General features: G+C 45.4%; 1 pseudogene; it reads left to right on the top strand.

Annotated features, from left to right (window-relative positions):
• The first annotated feature begins 347 nt into the window (after positions 1 to 347).
• LOC125537792 (uncharacterized) lies at positions 348 to 1,625 on the top strand (annotated as a pseudogene).
• Positions 1,626 to 8,988: the final 7,363 nt, after the last annotated feature.

Here is an 8,988-nt window from a genome sequence, read left to right as displayed (position 1 = left end):
TCATTTTGAGAAACCCAACAGATTTTTTTTTCTTGATACGTTCCTTTGTACTGACGTCCATGATGCATTTACTACTGTTGATCTGATCTAAATGACTGCTTCAACGTAATCAACAACCAGTTGCTTGGCGTGCCACATGATATAATTAGTTAGTTTGGGTTCGTTGGTACTTGCGATTTGTGTTTGGCACCATGTCGTATCCTACTCAACTCCCTTAGTATGGACCTCGTGTCGCGAATACGATCAATCGATTGATGATGCAACTAGAGAGAGATTGACAACCGCCGCGGCGGCTCTACTCCAGGTTCCACGCAGACCGATGACGACCAGGTGGTTGATTGCCGGAGATGAGCAGCGGCATCCGGCGGTTCGTGAACCTAGTGGTGCATGATGGACACAACCACGTGTATTTGCTTCGACGCTTGGACCTCTCCGATGGACTTGTTTCACCGGACGGCAGATGAGGCGGCCGCGCATGGTAAGTTGTTGCCAACACTGATGCTTGCGAAGGCCTCAGCGCCCTACATGAGAAGGATCTGCAAGGCTGACCTGGCGCCGCCGCCTCGTATCCGGACGCCGGCAAACGGGCTGCTCATTAAGCTACCGGAAGTATCGTGCGGCCTGCCGACCCATCACCGCATTCATTTCCAGGACAAGATCGTCTTGGGCAACCGCGCGAACCGCATGTTCCACTTTGACGCCGGCGAGGGCCGCCGCTGGATCCAAAGCCTGCCAAGCCTCCACGATCGAGCTTAAGCACTCGACGCTGTCCATTGCCGTCACTCTGTCGGACTTGCACCTCCATGACGGCCAAGATGGCGGCGACCTGTACATCATTGATAGGATCCTCCATCCGGACATGCATGTCGGAGGCGAAGCCGCGGTTCGAGGCCCTGGTGTGGAGGGCGGAGCACCCACGCTCCTTTTGTAGCAGTACCTGGCACTGCGACATCCCCCCGCTGCCGCCGTGGTTCATCCACCAGAAGCACGCCTATGTCTGTGGTCACGCTAGCTCTCGTCGGCGGCGACACCATCTGCTTCTCAGCGCCGACACCATCTGCTTCTCAGCATTGCGACTCGCGAGTGGTAAGGCTGGCGACTGGGTTTTGCCGTTCCAGGGCAAGGCGGAGTATGTTCCAGAGCTTGGGCTCTGGTTCAGCAAATCAAGCTGCCTCCCTTGCGGTGCGGACATCTCTGGCGTCATGGGAGGGGAGGAGCCGTCGCGAGAGAAATTGCGGATCTGGGTGGATGATGACATTGCCGGAACCGAGTTTGACGACCTTGGAGCGAATTTTGTGTAGCTCCAAGGTCGTAAACCTCGGTTCCGACAGGTTCATCGCTGTAGACTTGTTGGATGCCATGGTATTCCACAAGGATTGCAATGAGATGGCCCTCTTCACCGCACCGGTATGGAGGTAGTGTACGATGACGACCACAGCAAGGGCAATGCCAAGAATGCTGGCAAACACAATGACCACTACACTAGTGGCACCAATGACTCTGGCAACGAGAATGGCAAAAACGACAGCAAAGTCAAAGGGATGATGCGTGGCCTGTGTATGGTTAAGCACAAATCAAAACGTTACATGTTTAACGTGCAACAGAGTACCGATGCGGTGCTATAAATGCATGATCCTCCGATGCATTTGTCCGTCCGTGCGTACGAAGAAGACTCGCCCAAAGCCCACAATAGACCCATCCAGATCCAGCTAGGTCACAGTCAAACAACCCAGGCGCGCCCGAGATCTGCCTAGAATCCGCCTACATCTAGGTTGTGATTTATCATATTTCGCCGTTTCTACCTATCTTAGGACGGAACCTAGGCCAGTTCAAAGCAATTCGCCCGGTCTGAGGCCCGACTTAGGCACTGCCTCCCTCCCCGCTGTGCAGTTTGCTATACAGTAGGGCTTCATTCTCTTCGCTAATGTAAATAAGGGTGCTTCCAATTTGGCGCTCCAGGCACCTCCTCTCAGTTGACCAACAACTTGTCTTCCACATCTAATTCACGAAATCTCCGATCACAAAGAATAGGTTACCATTGTGAACAACTCATATTGTGGGTCTCATACCCATCTCCCTCGATGCATTATCTATCACATTACGTGATAGACCCTTAGTAAAAGGATCTGCCAGATTTTTAGACGTTTGGATATAATCCAACGCAATAACTCCGGAGTTTTTCATTTTCCTGACAGATTTTAACCTTCTCTGAACATGTCTTGATGACTTCATGTTATCCTTTGAGCTGCTCACTTTCGTGATCACAGTTTGATTGTCGCAGTTCATAAGGACATCCGGTACAGGTTTCTCAACAACTGGCAAGTCATTCAAGAGCCGGCGAAGCCAATCTGCTTCAACCGTAGCTGTATCTAGTGATGTGAGTTCTGCTTCCATTGTTGACCTCGTTAAGATGGTTTGCTTGCAAGACTTCCAAGAAACAGCGCCACCTCCATGAGTGAATACATAACCGCTCGTGGCCTTTATCTCATCAGCATCTGAGATTCAGTTTGAGTCACTATACCCTTCAAGCACCTTTGGATGCCTGGTGTAGTGAATTCCATAATTTGCAGTGCCTTTCAAATAACGCAAAACTCTCTCTAGAGCTTTCCAATGCACATCTCCTGGTTTTGAGACAAACCGACTCAGTTTGCTAACAGCAAAAGACATGTCAGGTCTTCTAGCACTTGCTAAGTACATAAGTGAGCCAATAATCTGGGAATATTTTAATTGATCTCTAGCAATTCTTCGATTCTTTTGAAGTAACACACTCGCATCATATGGTGTTGGAGAGGGCTTGCAGTCACTATAGCCAAAGCGACTCATGATCTTTTCCACACAGTGAGATTGAAGCAATGTAATCCCACCATCATCGTCTCTCAACAACTTGATGTTTAGAATGACATCAGCCACTCCTAAATCCTTCATCTCAAAACAACGAGATAGGAAATCCTTGACCTCCTTAATAACATTCAGATTTGTTCCGAAAATCAGTATGTCATCAACATACAAGCACAGGATAACTCCCTCGCCCCCACCGTGGCGATAGTACACACATTTGTCAGCTTCGTTCACAACAAAGCCTGCAACTGTTAAAATTCTTTCAAACTTCTCATGCCACTGTTTGGGTGCTTGCTGAAGTCTGTACAAAGACTTTAGCAACTTGCACACTTTCCCTTCCTGACCATCTAGTACAAACCCATCTGGTTGTTCCATATAAATTTCCTCGTCCAACTCTCCATTTAGGAAAGCAGTCTTAACATCCATTTGATGAACGAGAAGACCATGCGAGGCAGCTAGTGAAAGTAGAACTCGAATAGTGGTCAGTCGAGCCACAGGTGAGTAAGTATCAAAGAAGTCTTCACCTTCATTTTGGGTATAACCCTTAGCCACGAGCCGAGCCTTGTACTTTACAATAGTACCATCAGGCCTAAGCTTCTTCTTGAATACTCATTTGCATCCTATAGGTTTGCACCCATCAGGACGATCAGTTATCTCCCAGGTTTCATTCGTCAAGATGGAATCCATCTTGCTACAAACCGCTTCCTTCCAGTAGTCAGCATCTTCAGATGCATAGGCCTCTGAAATAGAACTGGGAGTGTCATCTATGAGATACACAAGAAAATCATCACCAAAGGACTTTGCAGTCCTCTGTCTCTTGCTCCTAGTAGGAACTTCATTGTTCTCCTCCACAGGACTTTCAAAGTGTTCCATCGAAATGGCAGGTTCGGTAATTGTAACCGGTTCCTGATTCGATGAACTAGGCATCTCCTGATTATATGAGGTAGCCATATCCTTCATGGGAAAGATATCTTCAAAGAAAGTCACATCATTCGACTCCATGATCGTACCGACATGCATGTCAGGTACCTCAGATTTTACAACCAAGAATCTATAGCCAATGCTATGAAAAGCATATCCCAGGAAAACACAATCCACAGTCTTTGGTCCAAGCTTCCGCTTCTTTGGAATTGGAACATTGGCTTTCGCCAAACAACCCCATGTTCGTAGATAAGAGAGTTTTAACCTTTTCTTCTCCCATTCCTCGAATGGAGTTATCTCTTTGTTCTTTGTGGGAACTTGGTTTAGGACATGACATGCAGTCAATATCGCCTCCCCCCACCATGCCTTGGAGAGACCCGAAGTGTCTAACATGGCATTAACCAAATCTGTTAGAGTACGGTTCCACCCCATTTGACTGAGGTGAATAGGGAGGCGTCCTCTCATGGATTATACCATGTTCCGCACAAAAAGCATCAAATTCATTGGAAAAATACTCTCCACCACGGTCGGACCTAAGCCTCTTGATTTTTCGATCAAGTTGGTTTTCCACTTCAGCTTTATAGATCTTGAAAAAGTTCAAAGCCTCATCCTTAGATTTCAGAAGATACACATGGCAGTATCTAGTGGAGTCATCAATTAACGTCATGAAATATTTCTTTCCACCTTTTGTCAACACACCATTCATTTCACATAGATCTGAATGTATGAGCTCTAGTGGTGCAAGATTTCTTATTTCCGCAATCGTGTGAGACTTACGAGGTTGCTTAGCTTGCACACACACTTGACACTTAGATCCCTTGACGGTGGTGAAACTAGGGATTAAGTTCAACTTCGCTAGTCGCGACATGCAACCAAAGTTAACATGACAAAGACGTGAATGCCACACATTGGATTCACTATTGTTGCAAATATGATTAACAACTTAATTGCAAACGTCTGATAAGGATAAACGAAACAAGCCTCCTGACTCATAGACTTTACCAACAAAGGTTCCATACTTGGATATTACAAATTTATTCGACTCAAAGACAAGCTTGTAGCCATCTCTACACAGAAGAGATCCGCTAACAAGATTTCTATTGACGGAGGGGACATAATGCACGTTCTTCAGCTGCACGATCTTCCCTGAAGTAAACTTCAGATCGACCGTGCCAACACCACGAACAGAAGCACTTGAACCGTTGCCCATCAGCACGGTTGAAGTCCCTGCAGTCTGATAAGACGAAAACATGGAAATATCACCGCATACATGCACATTAGCACCCGTGTCAATCAACCAATTAGGAGAATGACATACTGAAAGAATAGTGGGAAATATACCATACCCAGCATCCTTCATGTTAGTGTCTCCAATGACAACATTAGCGGTCTTGCCGCCTTTCCCAGGATGACGCTTGTCATAGCGATTAGGGCAACTAGGAGCCCAATGATCAGGATCCCCACACACATGACAAGCACCTTTCTTCTTGTCATTCTTCTTCTTGAAGTTCGTGTGTTGCACAGCTTTGTTCTTTCTATCAAACATTGCTTTACCATCAAACTTGCCCTTTTTCTTGAACTTGTGGGGCTGGAAGTTCTTCTTCTGTACCAGATTGGCACTAGATCCTCCCTCAATACCTCGAGCATGTGTGTCCTTTGCTCTCGCCTTTTCTTCCACATCAAGAGCGCCAATGAGATCCGGGGCGGAAAACTCCTGCCTCTTATGTTTCAGCAAGGTAGCAAAGTTCCTCCACGAAGGAGGAAGCTTAGTGATGATACCTCCGGCAACAAACTTGTCCGGTAGCATACAACTGAAGTGCTCAAGTTCTCTAGCAAATGAATGTATCTCATGAGCTTGCTCAACCACAGAGCGCTCTTCAGTCATCCTGTAATCATAGAATTGCTCCATGATGTACAGCTCAGTGCCAGCATCCGAGACCCCAAACTTGGCCTCGAGTACATCCCACGTATCTTTTCCATTATCAATTGACGCATAAGCATCAACTATGTTCTCACCAAGAACACTCAAAAGAGCAGCCTTAAACAGAGTATCCATTTTCTGAAAAGCTTGTGCCTGTTGAGCATCAAGCTCTCCTTCAGGTTTGCCGAGAGTGGCGTCATAGCAACTCATGGTTTGAAACCATAAGACTGCTGTCGGTGTCAAAACCGGCGGATCTCGGGTAGGGGGTCCCGAACTATGCGTCAAGGCCGGATGGTAACATGAGACAAGGGACACGATGTTTTTACCCAGGTTCAGGACCTCTAGATGGAGGTAATACCCTACTCCTGCTTGATTAATATTGATGATATGGGTAGTACAAGAGTAGATCTACCACAAGATCAAGGAGGCTAAACCCTAGAAGCTAGCCTATGGTATGATTGTTGTGTATGGAGTTGATTGCCTACGGACTACAACCCTCCGGTTTATATAGACACTGGATAGGGTTAGGGTTACATAGAGTCAGTTACAATGGTAGGAGATCTTGAATATCCGCATCGCCAAGCTTGCCTTCCACGCCAAGGAAAGTCCCATCCGGACACGGGACGAAGTCTTCAATCTTGTATCTTCATAGTCCAGGAGTCCGGCTGAAGGTATAGTCCGGCTACCCGAACACCCCTAATCCAGGACTCCCTCAGTAGCCCCCGAACCAGGCTTCAATGACGATGAGTCCGGCGCGCAGATTGTTCGGCATTGCAAGGCGGGTTCTTCTCCAAATCTTGTGTACCTGTAGGAGTAGTAGTAGTAGGAGGAGGAGTAGTAGTAGTAGTAGTAGGAGTAGTAGTAGTATTTAGGGGCTATTTTGTTCGGTTCATCTGACTATAGATGTGGTGGAACTGTACAACGTACTCAAAATTAGCAAGTATATATAGTTCAACTAGTTATTTCAGTACGTGGTTGGCAACAATTGGGGAGAAGTTTGGTCGGTTCAGCTGTCGAGTTGAACTATCTGTATAAATTAAGAAGGAATGCTTAATCTATGAATGAAATATATGCTTAATTACTAAATTTTAGTTGGAAAAATTAGATACTGCTAGTGATTTTTAGCTTCATATTTTGACAAATCGCAGTGTCACAAGGATTGACAAATCTTACCAAATTGTTTGTACGTGGTTGCATATGGGTCATCCAAAACAACTGTTTGCATTGAAGGGGTGCACAAATCCTGCACTGCTCTCACTTTGCATACGGGTGTTCTATTTAAAACGTTTGTGATAAAGAGCGGCAGAAATCCTGCTCGACACATTTTCTCTTGTCTTCCTGGGGAAGCTGTCGTTTTGCATACGGGTGTTCTAACTAAAACGTTTGCATTGAGTGTTTTATATTTTAAAAGCGAATTAAACTGCGGCATGGGCGCCATTAATGGAGAGGATGCGAGCAAGGCGGGCGGTCATGGAAGTCAAAGGGATCGCTTCGCAGTGAGCCTGCGCAGCGTATAACTCGCATGCTTCTTGGTGAGCCTGCACACTCGAGGACAGCTTGCACGCCTCTCGGTCAGCCTGTGCACCGGACGGCGCTCGCACGCCTCCCGTTCAGTCAAGGTCAAGCAGCTGTCCGCACGACACCTCCTACAGCCATTAAAACCAAGACACGTGGCGTCAGGTGAATGGTTAATAGAATTTTGGATTTACTACAAATTAAAAACCAGGCATCTCAATGTTTTACCGGCAATCAACGGTGCCCTGGTGTTTGAAATTCATTCCCATTTCTTGCATGGGACCTAAGCATGCACCCACGGACACATATTTGATTTTACAACCAATTTATATGCACTGGAGCATGTGCATGTAGTTCAAATTTGAATTACGCACATAAATGCATTGAAAACTCAGTTAATGCATAAAAATGTCCAAACGAACCGCGAAAAATCACAAACATTCACACAACACTCCTGCTGTTCTATGTTGACATGAGAAAAAAATTGAAAGCAATAACAGGCAATGGATATCGTTTTGTCCCCAAAGGAGGGACGTTCCCTACCTAAAACCATCATGCTTCTTGTGAGAAGCTCCGGTTTGTGAGAAGCATATACCCAAACCTGCCCCAAATGGGACAAAATTTGTACCACGACATGTTGATGCCGCTCCATTATAGCATGCCAAGTTTCATCAATTTCAGACGAGTTTTGGATTTACTAGGATTTAAAAACAAGGCATCTCAATATTTTGCCGGCAATCAACGGTGCCCTGGCGTTTAAAATTCATTCCCATTTCTTGCATGGGACCTAAACATGCACCCAAGGACACATATTTGATTTTTCGACCAATTTATATGCAATGAAGCATGTGCATGTAGTTCAAAATTGAATTATGCACATAAATGCATTGAAAACTCAGTTAATGCATGAAAATGCCCAAACGAACCCCGAAAAATGACAACAATTCACACAACACTCCTGTTGTTCTATGTTGACATGAGAAAAAAATTGAATCAATAAGAGGCAATGGATATCATTTCGTCCCCAAAGGTGGGACGTTCCCTACTGAAAACCATCATGCTTGTTGTGAGAAGCTCCGGTTTGTGAGAAGCATATACCCAAACTTGCCCCAAATGGGACAAAATTTGTACCACGGCATGTTGATGCCGCTCCATTATAGCATGCCAAGTTTCATGAATTTTAGACGAGTTTTGGATTTACTAGAATTTAAAAACCAGGCATCTTAATGTTTTGCCGGCAATCAACGGTGCCCTGGTGTTTAAAATTCAATCCCATTTCTTCCATGGGACCTAAGCATGCACCCAAGGACACAGATTTGATTTTTCGACCAATTTATATGCAATGGAGCATGTGCATGTAGTTCAAAATTGAATTATGCACATAAATGCATTGAAAACTCAGTTAATGCATAAAAATGTCCAAACGAACCCCGAAAAATCACAACAATACACAAAACACTCCTGTTGTTCTATGTTGACACGAGAAAAAAAATTGAAGCAATAAGAGGCAATGGATATCGTTTCGTCCCCAAAGGTGGGACGTTCCCTACCGAAAACCATCATGCTTGCTGTGAGAAGCTCCGGTTTGTGAGAAGAATATACCCAAACCTTCCCCAAATGGGACAAAATTTGTACCATGGCATGTTGATGCGCTCCATGATAGCACGCCAAGTTTCCTGAATTTTAGACGAGTTTTGGATTTACTAGAATTTAAAAACCAGGCATCTCAATGTTTTGCCGGCAATCAACGGTGCCCTGGTGTTTGAAATTCATTCTCGTTTCTTGCATGGGAC

This window comes from Triticum urartu, chromosome 2A (assembly GCF_056163025.1).
Source record: "Triticum urartu cultivar PI428250 chromosome 2A, HENAU_Tu73, whole genome shotgun sequence".
NCBI classification, from domain to species: Eukaryota; Viridiplantae; Streptophyta; class Magnoliopsida; order Poales; family Poaceae; genus Triticum; species Triticum urartu.
Note: the sequence above shows the minus strand (reverse complement) of the source record. Positions and strands in the feature narration are given on the sequence as shown.